Raw genomic sequence first — 19,528 nt, forward strand, 5'->3', positions numbered from 1 at the left:
CAATATCTTTTAAAATACAGTCTCGTTTATACTTGGGCAATTTCCATCCTTTATCCTCTGGAGCTCATTTACATTTTACATCTCGCAGAATTTTATCCTAATATTTTATATTTGAACTGTTTTATTGTTCATCTTATATATTTCCTGTATACATCTTATATACACAAAAAATGTGTATCGAAATTGAAATTCAAGGGTTGTTTCTAAATCTCCTGAGATCATAACACTCAACACTTGTTTCAACTGATCAAAACAAATATATTTCAAATATTTACAAATAGATACTAAACCCCCAATTGGAATTTTGTTGACAATGCATCTTACAGAAATGGAATTGAATACTTTTTTAAAAGCTGTATTATTGATCAGTGGACGAGTATTTCTAGAATGAAAATGAGATGATTCCATTCAGTTACAAACTTTTAATTTCTTGAATGTAAGCACTGAAAAAACTTGTTCACATTAATAAGTACGTGAGAATGAATGGAGTTTTGTCAGAGCAATGCAATTCGATTCTTTGAACTCTTTCTAAATTATATGTCCCCCAAAAAATCACATAAAGATCTAACAAGAAAAAAATACTTTTAATGATCTATCCATTGACAACTCTGACTAGGTTCTCTTTCAACTTTGTCGAAAGCAAGTAACTGAACACCACCTGACTTGTAAGAAGATGTGTTACTTATTCTCATTCACCACTCGATTGTTCCTTTTTCTGGTGTCCGGGAGGATTTTGCATACCCTGCTAGGTAGGTTAGGAAGATGGGTGAGGCAGAGTTATGCCTTTCTTTTGTAAAGCAGTGAAGGGTCACTTGGGATAAGGGAAGCTGGAAAGGAGCCCACCTCACATCTGACCCTGAGGCACATTTTCAGACAGATCAATTCTAGGTGTAAGAGAAGGGAGAATCAGAGAACTGATTGCCTTAAAACAGGCTCTGTGCTCAAACACATCTTAGAAAGTCTTCATACATCATGAATACCCCAGCATTATGTCTACAGCCTTAGGCCTTTGGACAGCTTTGTTCCGTATGTTGCCTCAAAAGAAAGCAAAAATAAAAATAATAAATAATACCATGGGGCATTATGGCTCACAGATACCTTCACAACGCTCATACAAGGCAAAATGCTAACCACAAACATTTCAACCTCAAAGCCACTCTTTGAGATAGACTGGGAAAGTATTTTCATCCTCCTGTGTTGTCAGTTAAAAACTATCATAGTTTAACTGAAAAGTGTGTATTAAGTGTATGTGCCAAGCACTGTATTAAGCCCTAGAGATTTTGGCTGCGTTTGGCAGACGTACTAAAGGAAAACATCATGAAGAATGTAGGATTTGAACAGTTGTGTACATAACATACAATACATTTACGATGGAGCCAGATCTTGAAGATTGAATAGACTGAGAAATCTGTGTGAGGGGGAATTCTAAGACTGAGACATTGGAAAAGCATAAAAATTTAATTTGTGACTGTTAAGCATGAGAAAATGAAGCTACAAAAGTGAAAAAGACTTCAAGATGAGATCACAGAAAACGCTAAGTAAAAAAATGTTGACTTTGAAAGATGACAGAGTGAGTGAGTGAGTGAGTGAGTGAGTGTGTGTTTGTAGTCAGAAAAATTTTTTAAGGTGTGATATGATTAAGTTATGTTATAAGGTTATCTAATGTTACAGGTGATATGGAGAAAAACGTGAAAGGATGGAAACGTGCATGGCAATTAGCTAAGTGGAAATGGCAGGTATCAAACCCACAAATGAATGCTCTGACTGCAGTATTTCTACTTGAAGACAAAAACAATCTTAGAACTGGCTTTCTGGGAAAAAAAAAAAAAAAAAAACAGCTCTTGTTTCCCATCACTGGAGTGGTTTTTTTTTAATTGCCAATTTTTTGAAAAATTGAAAGAATTGGATAATAATAAACACTTGTATACCTGCTTGCCTGTGTGCGTATGTGTGTGTGCATGTGTGTTACTTGCTCAGTTGTGTCCAGCTCTTAGCCCACCAGGCTCCCCCGTCCCTGGGATTCTCCAGGGAAGAATACTGGAGAGGGTAGCCATTCCTTTCTCCAGGGGATCTTCCTGACCCAGGGATCAAACCTGGGTCTCCTGCATTGGAGGCAGATTCTTTACCATCTGAGCCACCAGGGAAGCCCATTAACCTGACAACATTCATCAATCACTAGTATTTTGCCACATTTGTGCAGTCTATGTCCCTCTGTCTCTGTTTCTTTCTTTTGGTTTAATTGCAGATTAATCACTCTGCAAGCATCTCCTTAGAACTAGGTCACAATGTCACTGAGGGATTCATGAAGTGTTTGGCCAGAGGCAGTCCTCTGGGTGACAGAATTTTTTCAGGTGGTTTCAGGTGAGAGGCTGGATGAAATGAAAGCACCATGGTCTGTAGACCAGTGCCCATCCACTCCCTGGTCCTTACCAGCCTGCAGCTAGCTACAGGAAATCAGCTTCAGGAAACTTTTTGTATTTATTTATTTATTTGGCTACATCCGGTCTTAGCTGGGACATATGGGATTTTTAGTTGTAGCATATGGGATCTAGTCCCCTCACCAGGGATTGAACATCAGGAGTGCCAAGTCTTGGCCACTGAACCACCAGGAAAGTCCCACAGAACTTCTATAACAACTTGGCAGAGTAACTTTATATCTGCCAAATCTAATCATCAAAAAGAGGCTTTTATTTTTTATTATGTTGTCAGTTTATTTTTTATCTTCTTAATCTGGTAATTTTCCAAAAGTATCAGTCCCCTGGAAAGTAAAACACTGTCCTTCAAAGACTGAGAATCACTGCTGTGTATTTCCCACCTGCTTGCCTAGAGACTGATTCTACCTGTAATTATGTTACCCAATAACACACCATTGCATAAGAGCTATTTGATTAGGAATAGTATTCAAACTCACCAACCACAGTACTAATGGGGTCAAATTAACAATGATAACTTGAATTTCACTGGCACTTCCACCTACCAAGCCTACTAACATAGGCAGCTCACCCCTAGTTTTCTGGGAGCCCCTGGGATGGGGGAATCTCTCCTCTGCTCACACCCTGCTCACCCAATGGCTCCCTCCCCAGTTCTGCTCCTTCAGGAACCGCAGATTCCTACTGAAACAAGAGGGAAGGGAGCAGGGCACAACTTTTGAAAGAATGACATAGCCCGAGGGCACAACATAAACTGATTAGAACCAAATGGGTCCAAGATGGCAGACAAGTCAACTTGGGCTAGACCTTGATCTTCAATCAGCAAGCTAAATGACATACCAAGAGGTGCCAGGACAGTTCCAAGGCACTGTCAAAAAACCAAAAAGTGGGCAGTGGATTTCCAATTCCTGGAAATCTCCACCCCTTTTCCCCAAATAGTTCAAATAATCCTCCTATTCATTAGCCTATGAAATTCACCCAGTCCACAAAAACTAACCACTTCTTCACACCGCACTCACCCTCTGAGATGGCCCATACTCTTATCTGCAGAGTGTGCTTCTCTCTGAATAAATCCAGTTCTTACCCAACACTTTGTCCCTCACTGAATTCTTTCTGTGATGAGACATCAAGAACCTGAGCTTCATTAGGTCCTAAAACCAGGTTCTATGATCTCAGTTGGAAGACCATGAGTCTTGGCTGGGTTTGGGTTCCAGCCATGTGGGCTCAAGTCACAGGCAGGGTTTTGACTGGATTCAAGTCCTGGCCACGTGGATTTGAGTCTCAAACTAGGCTTTTGGCTGGGTTTGAGTCCTAGCACATGGGTTCAAGTCCCAGTCTGAGGTAAATGGTATTACTACCTGGACCTGTAATACAAGCGTAACAGCCAAAGCCACGGTCTAGCCTGAAGAAATGGAGATCACTGTGTTGACCTCTTTTAGGGGAACCCTGGAGCAGACTGTTTGGCCCACACGGTTTTCAATGAAACAGTTCTTTATGTTTTTACTCAGCGATCTGTCTCTCTTAGGAACCCAGACATGCTTTCATGAACCTAGATTGGCGACAGAGTTGACTAACAGCTACTCCCAGCTGTATTTATTACTCCCCATCCAATGACTAAGTCTTTCTTCTAGGGCTTCTCTAATTCTCTTCCATGAACATGAGTCCTGTTCGAGGAAGCAGTTTCACCCCCAGGTAAGCAGGCTTCTTTCAGCCCTACCTGAGCAGTTCCCAGACATGCCCAGACAAGCCTGAACCTCAGCAGCACACCCAGCTTAGAGTCAGGCTGAGATTCCTACTACATCACACATAACATATTTCTGAAAAATTCTCTAAAATACACAGCCAGAGCAGGTTGTGCGTCTTTATTCAAGGTTCCTCATTCTTGTTAACAATGTCATGATGAGCAGAATCAGTAACAGTGTAATGACCTCACTCTCTGATTGACTTGACATCTAAAGAAAGTATATGTGAAAAGAGACAATATCTTATTGGAAGATGGAATGATTAGATCTTCCCTGGTGGCTCAGACGTAAAGAACCTGCCTGCCCATGCAGGAGATGCGGGTTTCATCGCGGGGTCAGAAAGATCCCCTGGAGAAGGGAATGGCTACACATTCCAGTACTCTTGCCTGGAGAATCCCATGCAAAGCGGAGCCTGACAGGCTATATCAGACACAACTGAATGACTAACACGCTAAAGCTGAAAATAACTCAAAATCTGATGAAAGCTTCTCCAATTTGTAGATTGTCATCCACCAAAATACAACCAAATAATGATTATAGTTTTTGCTTTTATAGAAGTATCTTACATTTACTGTAGCACTTTCTAGTTTGTAAAGCTTTGTAGCATCCCTTATCTCATGAAACTGGAAAAGCTGTGTGGCATGATGCTAAAAGCATGAGCTTTGTGACCAAACTGCCTGGGTTCAAATTGTGTTTCTTCCAGTCATTACTTGCGACCTTGGGCAACTTACTTGTTTTCTGACCTGTAAAAGGAGGTGTAAAAGAGTACTTCCTTGAGGGCTGTTGTGAAGATCAAAAGTTGAGTATCCATGAGGGGCTCAAAAGAATACATGTTAGTTACTATCATTATCATCATCTTGAGAATTATAGGATTTTTTTTTTAATGATTTTATTGACCTATGGTTGTGCTGCATATTCTTGCTGCACAGGCTTTTTGCCATTTGCAGTGCGCGAGTTTCTCATTGCATGGCTTCTCCAGCTGCGGCCCGTGGGCTCTAGATTACAGGCTCAATAGTCGTGGCGCATGGGCTTAGTTGCTCCCAGGCATATGGAATCTTCCCGCATCAGGGATCGAACCTGGATCTCCTATGTTGCAGATGGAAAGTGACTAAAAGTTACTCAGTCGTGTCTGACTCTGCGATCCCATGGACTATACAGAATTCCCATGGAATTCACCAGGCCAGAATACTGGAGGGGGTAGCCTTTCCCTTCTCCAGGAAATCTTCTTGATCCAGGGATCAAACTCAGGTCTCCCGCATTGCAGGTAGATTCTTTACCTGCTGAGCTACCAGGAAAGCCCACAATTAAAGTTTTTTTTAAGGTTCTTTCGTCGGTAGGACCATTTAAAGATGTAACTGCTTTTTGGGTGGTAATTTTCTACCATAAGGAGATCATATACATGTCTGCTATTTTTGAATAGTTTCTCATTGTTAATTTAGTAAAATGCTTTTCCTGTAAACTAGTAGTGAAAGGATAGGAAAAGTATGAAAAGTAAATAACATAAACACCATGGTTTTGACCTTTCATGTAATTTATATCTAACTTGCTAACCAATAACTTTTTAAAAACTTTTTATTGAAGTATTATCAATTTACAATGTTTCAAGTAACTTTTTTTCAACATCCAAAAGTCTCTCAGTTACGGAAACTGAACTTGATGGATTAGTTACTATAACATGCAAGTAACAATACTAGTTAGCACTTTATCCATCAAATCTCTAAGAAGGCAGAAAGTTGGAAATTCCCTGGCAATCCAGTGGTTAGGACTCTTCACTTTCACTGCCACCCCAGGTTTGGATTCAATCCCTGGTTGGGGAACAAGGATCCTACAAGCCAAGGGGCATGGCCAAAAAAAAAAAAAAAAGGCAGCCTTGAGCTTGTTTTAAAAAAACAGCGTATCAGCAGTTTGGATAAACAGCCTGTTTGAAGTCAAAATAAAAACAAACCAAAAAAAGGCAACCCACCTCTTCCTTTCCTGTTTTGACTACTAATCTTACTCACCCTCTTTTTCTCCTTCCTCTTCCGTTTCTCCCTTATTTCATTGCTTGCTCTTATCTATTTTACAGTCCTTATATATCTTGTTAAATTATTTTCTCAAGTGAATTTGACTGAGTTATTCTGGTTTTGTTTTTGTAGAACCTACTAAGCCTCCTCCCTCCTCACTCCCACCATGTGGATCTGCTGGGCATATAACCACCCAGCATCACAGACAACTCAGTTTGGCTATGTGACTAAGTTCTGGCCAATGAGCTGTATATATAAGCAGAAGGGATCACAAACTCCCAAGGAAGCTGCTTGCCCTCCCTTATTTCACTCTTTGCTTCTTAGGAGAAAAGCTCTGACAAACATACACAGTGTAGTAAAAAGCAGAGACATCACTTTGCCAACAAAGATTCTTATAGTCAAAGCTATAGTTTTTCCAGCAGTCACATACGCATGTGAGAGCTGGACCACAAAAAAAGGTAGAGTGCCGAAGAATTGATGCTTTCAAATTGTGGTGCTGGAGAAGACTCAAGGAGATCAAACCAGTCAATCCTAAAGGATATCAACCCTGAATATTCATTGGAAAGACTGATGCTGAAGCTGAAGTTCTAATATTTTGTCCACCTGATGCCAAGAGCTGACTCACTGGAAAAGACCCTGATGCTGGGAAAGACTGAGGGCAAGAGAAGAAGGGGGCAACAAAGGATGAGATGGTTGGATGGTATCACTGACTCAATGGATGTGAGTTTGAGCAAACTCAGGGAGATGGTAAAAGACAGGGAAGTCAGGTGTGCTGTAGTTCATGGGATTGGATACAACTTAAGAGACTGAACAACAACATTTCACTCTTCCTGGGCCCCATCCTTAGATTAGAACACACACATGGTGGTGGGGCTGAGCCATCCTCCACTATGCCTACCAGGACCACACCCTAGGATGACAGGGCCCCAGCCTGCAGATGACATCATGGCATGACTTCAGTGCCACTCACCCCCATGGATTAACAACTCAGACTTCCTTGTAAAAGAGAAAGAAATCTTTTACTTAGTTTGTCATTTCTAAACTGGCCAAATCAATATCTTAATTAATGCAGGTGAAATAAAGAGACAAACATACTTTCCTGTTTTCTAGCAATTTGAGGCTCTGGTGAGTAAAATCCTTCAATTTCCTGCCTCTCCATCTATAAACTCATCTATATCCTCACTCATTTTTCTGTCCCTATCCTAATCAAGGTTTATACTATTGCAGAGTCTTAGATATCTTTAAAAAAAAAAAAAAGACCACAAGTGTATATATGGATCTTTTCTTCCACTTCTTGGGCACACAGCAACTCAGGTGGAGATCATGCTTCTCCAGCATCCTTTACGCTCCCTTACACCCAGTTTATAGACCTAAGCATATGTGGTCAATCCAAGCAGTGGATTCTTTGGGGTGGAGAGGAGCAGCTACCAAAGATATGTGAATATAACCAGTTCTATAACCTCAGGTGAAAATCTAGCTCCCTTTGTACTTTTAGGACAAAAGTTACTTGCCGAATGAACAGTGACTTCAGATACAGAAACATTTAAGGAGCAGGATTCTATGCCCTTGAGCTATTATGATGAAATCAGAAATCCTGGCTCAACAGAGAATGGCTTAGGAGTTACTGCTAAGGGCATCAGAGAACAAAGTTACTGTTCTTGCAAGCATAAGTTTCCTAACCATTACAGATAATCCTCATACCTTGAGTAACTTTAATTTCACTCTAACATTCACATTCTATTTAACAAATCACCAGCTTCACCAATACCAAACCCATTTTTATAGTCAGTATGCCAATTAGCAAGGCTTATGGAGGTATTCATCATAGAAGAATGTGTTATCAGCAAGCTCTGGAGTGTGTCCCTTTCTGATTTAATGCTGGCAGAGGACTACTGAATTGAGTGTTTCTTTAAGCATAAGCTCACCCTTTACAGAATTAAAGCTTACATTGTTGGCAGATATATATAACATCACACTAACTATACTGAAATACAGTATTTTTAAGTGAATTACAGAAATGTTATCAGTGAGTGGTAGTTCCATGACTAAATCCTCACCAGGAAAATATGAGCAGAGGTGATGAGTACAACCTCCACCTGAAGCGCCCTTGACTTTCTTTCCCATGTGCTTGAACAGGGCTGTGCCATCGACCCAACTTCAACATGCCATGATGGCGAAGCAACTAGATGAAAGGAATATGAACCCCTGACTGATTTCATGGTGTAAAGCTTCATGCCTATCCAGACTTACCAGACTGTTATATGTTGTCAGAGAAAAAAGCTTCTATTTAAGCTACTCTATTTTAGAGTGACTTTTGTTGTTGTTGTTGTTGTTGTACTGGGTCTTCATTGCTGCGCAAGGACTTTCTCTAGTTGCAGTGGGCAGAGTTCCTCTCTCTAGTTGCAATCTACAGGCTTCCCATTGTGGTGGCTTCTCTTATTGTGGAGCACAGGGTGTAGGATGCATGGGCTTGAGTAGCTGCAGCACATGGGCACAGTTGCCCCATGGCATTTGTGATCTTCTTTGTTCCTTTTCAACAAGTGGCAATGTAGCCCTTATGAGTTTTCCTATGATAAGATAGATATTACTGTGTACAGTTTTTATGGAGAGATGATTTTACAAATAAAATATGCCATGTCTTTGTAGCTATTCAAAAAAAAAAAAAAAAAAAGTCCCTTGCATTGGCAGGCAGATTCTTAATCACTGGACCACCAGGGAAGTCCTGCCTTGACTTTTCTTAAAATGGCAACTTAGCCTTCACTGAAATTAACAAACATTTACAACTTAACTTTTTAGCTTCCATTTCCTCTTCTGAGTATTCAATCACATCCTCCTTTTTTATTCTTTTCTTCAGTTCATAAACATGATCAAGTACTTTTGTGGTTATAAAGTACTGATTCCACTTTCATCTAAACATCTAAAAATGTGAACTGCACTTGCTTGTTCACTCTTTCACCTCCCATATATTATCTCCCTACTGCACATTAATGGGCTTCCCTGTTAACTTGGTTGGTGAAGAATCTTCCTGCAATGCAGGAGACCTGGGTCTGATCCCTGGGTTGGGAAGATACTCTCGAGGAGGGCATGGCAACCCACTCCAGTGTTTTTGCCTGGGAAATCCCATGGACTGTAGCCTGCCAGGATCCTCTGTCCATGGAATCACAAGAGTTGGACACAACTTAGCGACAAAACCACCACTGCAAAATGATGTCTGATCCCACTACATGTTCATAAACTACTCAGTAGAATCATTAATTGCCCATCCAGTTCTGACCTTACAAATTTGCCATCACATCATGATGAGAATAAGTCTCAGATCAAATTCTGTATTGTGCATGCACTTTGCGGAGTATCTTCCTCTTCTCTCTTGATTTCTTTCATGCCACAAAGGAGTATGTCAAGGCTGTATATTGTCACCCTGCTTATTTAACTTATATCCAGAGTACATCATGAGAAACTCTGGGCTGGAAGAAGCACAAGCTAGAATCAAGACTGCTGGGAGAAATATCAGTAACCTCAGATATGCAGATGACACCACCCTTATGGCAGAAAGTGAAGAACTAAAGACCCTCTTGATAAAAGTGAAAGAGGAGAGTGAAAAAGCTGGTTCAATGTTCAGAAAACTAAAATCATGGCATCTAGTCCCATCACTTCATGGCAAATAGATGGGAGAACAGTGAAAACAGTGGCAGGTTTTATTTTGGGGAGCTCCAAAATCACTGCAGATGGTGATTGCAGCCATGAAATGAAAAGACGCTTACTCCTTAGAAGGAAAGTTATGATCAACCTAGACAGCATATTAAAAACCAGAGACATTACTTTGTCAACAAAGGTCCGTCTCGTCAAGGCTATGGTTTTTCCAGTAGTCATATATGGATGTGAGAGTTGGACTGTGAAGAAAGCTGAGTGCCGAAGAATTGATGCTTTTGACCTGTGGTGTTAGAGAAGACTCTTGAGAGTCCCTTGGACTGCAAGGAGATCCAACCAGTCCATTCTGAAGATCAGTCCTGGGTGTTCATTGGAAGGACTGATGTTAAAGCTGAAACTCCAATACTTTGGCCACCTGATGCGAAGAGCTGACTCATTTGAAAAGACACTGATGCTGGGAAAGATTGAGGGCAGGAGGAGAAGGGGACGACAGAGGATGAGATCAGTCTCTCAGATTCATTATCTACATGGCTGGAGAGCACCAATGCCTCCCTAACATGGCGGTTCCTTCATTTATACGGCACCAGTAGAAAAAACTGTATGTGTGTCTGTCCCACAGTTTCCTCATGTATTACCAATTGACTGCAGCTTTTTTGTGTCCTTCAGGAACCGTCAGGCTCTTTGAGTGAACATCAACAGAGGCAACTAATTGAATCAGGAGGAAGCTATGCAAGCCCCTTCCCCCACCCAACATTCACATCAGATGGTAGATTACAAGGCAAGATTGGGCTAAGATTACTTAGTCCAAATTCTTCGAAATGTATAAATTTTTATTTGCAAGTGGACAAAAACGAAGTCATATGTGCCCAGTTAAGGTAAAGGAAATCCTCATTCTCTGTCCTAAGGCATGCCTAAAGCATCTTGTATGAGAGGCTCACTCTGACGTGGGTTGAGCAATGTCCAAACAGCAGAGTCAGTCAGTCAAGAGACACCTCCAAGAATTGAATAGCAGGTGGACCTAGAGATTATCATACTAAGTGAAGCAAGCCAGACAAAGACAAAGAGGTATCACATGATATCACTTATATGTGCAATCTTAACAAAATGATGCAAATGAACTTATTTATAAAATAGAAACAGGCTCACAGAAATAAAAAATTAATTTATGGGTACCAAAGGGGAAGTAGGGAAGGGAAAAATTAGGAGTTTGGGATTAGCAGAAACAACTACTATATATACCGTAGATAAACAACAGTGCAGTTCAGTCACTCAGTCGAGTCCAACTCCTTGCGACCCCATGAATCGCAGCACGCCAGGCCTCCCTGTCCATTACCACCTCCCGGAGTTTACTCAGACTCACGTCCATCAAGTCATGATGCCATCCAGCCACCTCATCCTCTGTCGTCCCCTTCTCCTCCTGCCGCCAATCCCTCCCAGCATCAAAGTCTTTTCCAATGAGTCAACTCTTCGCGTGAGGTGGCCAAAGTATTGGAGCTTCAGCTTTAGCATCAGTCCTTCCAATGAACATCCAGAACTGATCTCCTTCAGAATGGACTGGTTGGATCTCCTTGCAGTCCAAGGGACTGTCAAGGGTCTTCTCCACCACCACAGTTCAGAAGCATCAATTCTTCAGCACTCAGCTTTCTTCACAGTCCAACTCTCACATCCATACATGACAATGACCTACTATATAGCACAGGGAACTATGTTCAATATCTTGTTATAAAGTACAATGGAAAAGAATCTGAAAAAGAGTATGTATGTGTGTGTGTATGCTTCCCAGGAAGCTCAACAATAAAAAATCCACTTGCCAGTACAGGATATGGGGGTTCAATCTCCGGTTCGGGAAGATCTCCTGGAGGAAGAAATGGCAACCCACTCCAGTATTTTTGCCTGGGAAATCCCAAGGACAGTGGAGCCTGGCAGGCTACAGTCCATGGGGTCGAAAAGCTGAACACAACTGAGTAATTCCATACACACACACACACACACACACACACACAAAATATATGTAACTGAATCACTTTGCTGTATATCAAACTATTACTAATACAACACTATAAATCAACTTCAATTAAATTTAAAAAATAAAAGAATAAAGAAAACAAAAGACACTATTTTTTAAAAAACTGAACAGAAGGCATTGGGGAGAGGTAGACAGCACAGAATCATATAGAATTTCGATTGGGAAGGCAGTAGGTTGCTGGGCTTTCTAGTACTTATTCACCATATATTGGATCTATGAGTATATCCTATGTGTCAGGCACTGTTCTCAGCACTGATACAGAGCTATGGGGGGCTAAATCCAAGAAAAATTCCTGCTTTCCTGGAACTTAACTCTGATCAGGTGTTCTTGTACCTTATTCTCACAAGTATGACAGGGCTCTGAAGTCTTTCTGGCCAGCCATATATCAGGAACACCATTCATTTCACCAATGAAAATGTATTTCTAACATCCCTTATGCTAATTAATGAACCTTCTGATATAAATTTCAATAAAGATCCTTGAAAGGCTTAAGTAGCCACCTGGGGAGTATGGATTCCTGATTAGGGCACTTCAGATGATAACTAACCACCTCTGGAGTGTGAATTCCTAATAGGTTAACTCTAATGATAACTAACCTCCCCTAGAGTGTAGATTAGAGTTAATTTACACACAAGTACATTACACTGTTTAGAAGGAAGTATTTTAAAGTAAATTATTACAGAGGCAATACGACAACATGGCAGGAAGCGTGGTTGCTCAGAACTCCCAAGTTTCACACAGAGCTTTTAAAATTCTGAAGCATGTTACCTCCCTAGGACTCCCAGATCCTCCTCAGGATCCAGCAACTACAGGGTAAAAAAAAGGCATCAGGAGTCTCCAGGCCTCGCCTACTGTTCTGTGCTTTGTACTCATCTTGAATGGCCAGCACCCACACAATTCAAATCACTGAATAATTTTTTTCTTTTTTTGTCTAAGAAATATATATATATTTAACATCAAAAACATTTTGCATTGGGGTATAGCCAATTAACATTGTTGTGGTAGTTTCAGGTGAAAAGCAGAGACTCAGCCACACATATGCATGTATATGTTCTCTCCCAAATTCCCCTCCCATTCAGGCTGGCACGTAACACTGAGCACAGCTTCATGTGTTATACAACAGGGCTTTGTTGATTATCCATTTTAAATATAGTAGTGTGTACAGAATGACCTCTGTTCATTTCCAAGGCAAACCATTCAATATCATGGCAATCCGAGTCTGTGCCCTGACCAGTAATGCTGAAGGAGCTGAAGTTGAACGGTTCTATGAAGACCTATAAGACCGTTTAGAACTAATACTCAAAAAAGATATCCTTTTCATTATAGGGGACTGGAATGCAAAAGTGGGAAGTCAAGAAACACCTGGAAAAACAGGCAAATTTGGCCTTGGAGTACAGAATGAAGCAGGGCAAAGACTAGAAGACTTTTACCAAGAGAACTCACTGGTCACAGCAAACACCCTCTTCCAAAAACACAAGAGAAGACTCTACACAGGGACACAACCAGATGGCCAATATCGAAATCAGACTGATTATATTCTTTGCAGCCAAAGATGGAGAAGCTCTATACAGTCAGCAAAAACAAGACCAAGAGTGAACTCTGGCTGAGATCATGAACTTCTTATTGCCAAATTCAAACTTAAATTGAAGAAAGTGGAGAAAACCAATAAACCATTCAGGTATGACCTAAATCAAATCCCTTATGATTATACAGTGGAAGTGAGAAATAGATTTCAGGGCCTAGATCTGATAGACAGGGTGCCTGATGAACTATGGATGGAGGTTCATGACATTGTACAGCAGACAGGGATCAAGACCATCCCCAAGAAAAAGAAATGCAAAAAAGCAAAATGGTTGCCTCAGGAGGCCTTAGAAATAGCTGTGAAAAGAAGAGAAGTGAAAAGCAAAGGAGAAAAGGAAAGACATAAGCATCTAAATGCAGAGTTCCAAAGAATAGCAAGGCAAGACAGGTAAGAAAGCCTTCCTCAGTGATCAAAGCAAAGAAATAGAGGAAATCAATAAAATGGGAAAGACTAGAGATCTCTTCAAGAAAATGAGAGATACCAAGGGAACATTTCATGCAAAGATGGACAGAATAAAGGACAGAATTGGTATGGACCTGACAGAAGCAGAAGATATTAAGAAGAGGTGGCAAGAATACACAGAACTGTACAAAAAAGATCTTTACGACCCAGTTAATCACGATGGTGTGATAACTCACCTAGAGCCAGACATCCTGGATGGACTGTGAAGCCAAGTGGGCCTTAGGAAGCATCACTACGAACAAAGCTAGTGGAGGTGATGGAATCCTGGTTGAGTTATTTCAAATCCTAAAAGACGATGCTGTGAAAGTGCTGCACTCAATATGTCAGCAAATTTGGAAAACTCAGCAGTGGCCAAAGGACTTGGAAAGGTCAGTTTTCATTTCAATCCTAAACCAAAGAAAGGCAATGCCAAAGAATGCTCAAACTACCACACAACTGCACTCATCTCACATCCTAGTTAAGTAATGCTCAAAATTCTCCAAGCAGCTTCAGCAATACATAAATCGTGAACTTTCAATGTTTAAGCTGGTTTTAGAAAAGGCAGAGGAACCAGAGATCAAATTGCCAACATCCGCTGGATCATCGAAAAAGCAAGAGAGTTTCAGAAAAACATTTATTTCTGCTTTCCTGACTGTGCCAAAGCCTGTGACTGTGTGGATCACAATAAACTGTGGAAAATTCTGAAAGAGATGGAAATATCAGACCACCTGACCTGCCGCTTGAGAAACCTGTGTGCAGGTCAAGAAACAACAGTTAGAACTGGACTGTTCTGAACAACAGACTGGTTCCCAATAGGAAAAGGAGTATGTCAAGGCTGTATATTGTCACCCTGCTTATTTGACGTCTATGCAGAGTACATCATGAGAAACGCTGGGCTGGAAGAAGCATAAGCTGGAATCAAGATTGCCAGGAGAAATATCAATAACCTCAGATATGCAGATGACATCACCCTTATGGCAGGAAGCAAAGAACTAAAGGGCCTCTTGACAAAAGTGAAAGTGGAGAGTGAAAAAGTTGGCTTAAAGCTCAACATTCAGAAAACAAAGATCATGGCATCCAGTCCCATCACTTCATGACAAATCGATGGGAAACAGTGGAAACAGTGGAAACAGTGGCAGACTTTATTTTTGGGGGCTCCAAAATCACTGCAGATGGTGATTGCAGCCATGAAATTAAAAGATGCTTACTCCTTGGAAGGCAAGTTATGACCAAACTAGACAGCATATTAAAAAGCAGAGACATTACTTTGCCAACAAAGGCTCGTCTAGTCAAAGCTATGGTTTTTCCAATAGTCATGTATGGATGTGAGAGTTGGAGTATAAAGAAAGCTGAGTGCCGAAGAACTGATGCTTTTGAACTGTGGTGTTGGAGAAGACTCTTGAGAGTCCCCTGGACTGCAAGGAGATCCTACCAGCCCATCCTAAAGGACATCAGTGGGAGTTCTTTGGAAGGACTGATGTTGAAGCTGAAACTTCAATACTTTGGCCACCTGATGCGCAGAGCTGACTCATTTGAAAAGACCCTGATGCTGGGCAAGACTGAGGGTGGGAGGAGAAGGAACAAGAGGATGAGATAGTTGGATGGCATCACCAACTGAATGGACATGAGTTTGGGTAGGCTCTGGGAGTTGGTGATGGACAGGGAGGCCTGGTGTGCTGCAGTCCATGGGGTCACAAAGAGTCGGACACAACTGAGCAACTGAACTGAACTGAAGTGTGTACAGTGAAAGTGAAAGTTGCTCAGTCGTGTTTGACTCTTTGAGACCCCATGGACTATATAATCCATGAAATTCTCCAGGCCCTTCCCTTGTCCAGATCTTTCCAACCCAGGGATTGAACCCAGGTCTCCTGCGCTGCAGGCAGATTCTTTACCAGCTGAGCCACCAGGGAAGCACGCAGAGTGTGCACAGGACCTTTCCAAAGTCCCTAACTTTCTCCTCCCCCAGGCAACCATGAGTTTGCTTTCTAAGTCCTTGAGCATGTTTCAGTTCTGTAAGTCACTGCAGCACTGTTTACAATAGCCAAGACATGGAAGCAACCTACATGTCCATCAACAGAGGGATGGGTAAAGAAGATGCGGTGCATATATACAATGGAGTATTACTCAGCCATTAAAAAGAATGAAATAATGCCATTTGCAGCCACATGGATGGACCTAGAGAGTGTCCTATTAAGTGAAGTAAGTCAGACAGAGAAAGAGAAATACTGTATGACATCCTTATATGTGGAATATAAGAAGAAATGATACAAATGAATTCACTGAATATTTTATATAGCACTCATGCTCAAATCTTCAGCCATGAAGACTTTAACAAGACTCTCTAATCTCATCCCAAATACCTTAGGGAAGGAGTTATAATCTTCCCAGTTTGGTCCTGGGATCCATGCCCAAGTTGATTGGCACTGGTCAGGTCACAGGACATTTATACTCTCCTTGGGTAGGATGATGGGGATGCTTGCAGATCTTGTGCAGGAGTCCAACACAGGTACACTGGATTGCTCCAGAGTCACTGGTCTGCTAGGAAGGCAAGTCAAAAGGACAAAAGCCCAAAGGTGTTGAAGATGTAAGCAGGAGAATGGATAACAGAATGCAAGTGGGTAGAAAAGGAAATAAAAGCAGGACTTTATTAAACTGGTTATAGTATTTTAATTTTATATCAATGAAATATTGAAGAATTTCCCTGGTGGTCCAGTGGTTAAGAATCTGCCTTCCAATGCAGGGGACTTAGTTCAATCCCTGGTCAGGGAACCGAAACCCCACGTGCTGAGGGGCAACTAAGCCTGCACACTGCAACTAACACTTGACACAGCCAAAACAAATGAATAAATACAGAAATAGTTTTTAAAATTTAAAAAAATTTAATAAAATATTGAATTTTATTTGTATCAAAAGAGATGACAATGTATACTCAAAATGCTATAGGTTCTGGGCTATGCATATTAATACATATATGTAGTTCCACAGATGGCCTGAGAGTGTAAGCAGTGTCTTATTGTGATATTGTGACATAATAAGAACATATATTTTGATGCTTCTGCCTGACTATTGGCCAAAGCTCCTAAAACTATTATCACTTCTTAAGCAATAAAGATTCTTGAGAATACACTGGACAACAAGGAGATCAAACCAGTCAGTCCTAAAGGAAGTCAACTCTGAATAGTCACTGGAAGGACTGATCTTGAAACTGAAGCTCCAATACTTTGGCCACCCTATGCAAAGAGCCAGTTCATTGCAAAAGACCCTGATGCTAGGAACAATTGAAGGCAGAAGGAGAAGAGGGTGACACAGGATGAGATGGCTGGATGGCATCACTGATTCAATGGATGTGAACTTGGGCAAATTCCAGGAGATGGTGAGGGACAGGGAGGCCTGACATGCTGCAGTCCATGGGGTTGCAATGAGTCAGACATGACTTAGAGACTAAACACCAACAACAAGCAATAAAGCTGTTAGGAGCATATTTTGTTTTAATATTTAAAAGTTCAGCTCCTGACTCAGAGCTATAAACCATGTGGAATATCCTGGATGACAGAAACTTCTTTTGTTCTAAGGATGCAACTCTTGGAGGCCTTTTTGGATAAATTCAGGATGGGGGCCTGTCAGCAAAAAATCAAGCCCTGATAAGAAGCTTGGAATTTTTGGCCCATTCCCCTCTTTCAGGGAAGGGAGAGGGGCTTGAGCTTGAGTTAATAGTCTATCATGTGTATGTGATTACACCTCCATAAAAATCGCCAAGATATGGGGTTTCAGATGCTTCCAGGTTCATGAACATATACTTGAGTCAAAAGGGTGGTGTTTCCTAGCTCGTAGGGGAGAGAAAACCCTTCTGGTTTATACTGCATATCTCTTCATCAAGATGTTCATCTGTGTCTGCGATTATATCCTTTATTATATAATAAACTGCTAAATGTAAATGTTTTGATTTCTGTGAACTATTCTAGCAAACTATTAAACCTGAGGAGGGGGTCATGGGAGCCTGACTGATAGCCAGTGGCTCAAAACTTGGGATTTTCAACTGGAATCTGAAGTGGATCAGTCTCATGGGATTGAGACTTTACCTTATGAGCTAACTCCAGGCGATTGTGTCAGAATTGAACTGAAGTATAGGACACCCTACAGGTGGTTAGAGTCAGAAGTATCCTGAGTGTGAAAGGAAAACACAGCGTGATTTTCTTAGACACTTAACAATAACAGGGTAAGTAAAATACATCCTTGACCTCAACCTCTGCAGACTATGGAGAGACTGGATTTTCAAGGGTATCGTGTTGTTCATTGGTGTTTACATTATGTCCATTTCATTTCAATGGAAGGAAAGCTGAATTGAAAAGATCTAGCTAGTAGTTGAATAATCAGCTTAGGTGGAGTGCATAGTAAGTGAAACAGAGCTGTTGAACATTGATGTTTTGTAAAGACAGCTAAGATGGCAACATGTGCCCCAGATTATTTACAGCAACAGAAGTTCAAAACTGGGAGGTGGAAGTAGTGAGCAAATACTGAAAATCTACTATGTGCAAGTCCTATTCTTAAAAATGAACCTGAGTCAATTTGAACATGTACAACCTCTAGGTTCTTTGTAGTTGGTACAATCAGCCAAAAAAAAATTATCTTCCAGTAAAAGCCAAGATTCCAAAGGGAGAATTTGATCAGACACCCAGAATCCTCCAGTGTTCTTGGTGAGAGACCCGTAGAAGGATTTAGCCTAGGGCATCACTGCTAAGGGGGCTTCCCTGGTGGCTCAGATGGCGAAGAATCTGCCTGCAATGCAGAAGACGATTCTGCAGTTCCAATCCTTGGAGTAGGGTAAGGAAGAGCCTCCTGGTGAAGGGCATGGCAACCCACTCCAACCCATTCTTGCCTGGAGAATCCCATGGACAGAGAAGCCTGGCGGGCTACACCCCATGGGGTCACAAAGAGTTTAGAAGACCGAGTGACTAACACACAGGTACACACATCATTGCTAAGGGTAGAGACTACAAGCCTCTTGTACACCCTACTTAGACAATGGGAGGGAAAATTTTTAGAAAAAAAATCACATAGCAGGGACTTCCCTGGTAGTCCAGTGGTTAAGACTCCATCCCTCCAACGCAGGGGGCACAGATTCATTCCATGGTGGGGGAACTAAGATCCAGCAGTCTGCACAGCCTGGCCACAAAACGAAAGAAAAATCATTCAAGATATCTTGAATATCTTTATACTGTCCCATAGGCCATTGATTTTACCAGTAAAACCCATTTCTCATGTTTAGCTGACAAATTACACTTTTTTTTTTTTTCTTGGCTGAACCACGCAGTATGAGGAATCTTAGTTCCCCAGCCAGGGATCAAATGTGCATCCCCTGCACAGGAAGTGCAGAGTCTTAACCACTGGACCACCAGGGAAATCCCAGCAAGCAATAAAGTGTCATGGTTTAGTCAAGATACTGGTAACAAAAGTGGTTACAAAAGCCAGAAACTACCCTTCGTGGACTGTGTGTCATTATTATTATTTAGCTTTTCATTATGAACAACTTTTGTGTGTTCATTATGAACACACAGAAAAGTAGAGAGAACAGTATAATGAACACCCATATACTCATCATCTAGACTTAATAATTCTTATCATCTTTCATTATAGTTGATTATAAGCATCGTGTTATT

The sequence above is a fragment of the Ovis canadensis genome, chromosome 3, assembly GCF_042477335.2.
Source record: "Ovis canadensis isolate MfBH-ARS-UI-01 breed Bighorn chromosome 3, ARS-UI_OviCan_v2, whole genome shotgun sequence".
Classification (NCBI taxonomy): domain Eukaryota; kingdom Metazoa; phylum Chordata; class Mammalia; order Artiodactyla; family Bovidae; genus Ovis; species Ovis canadensis.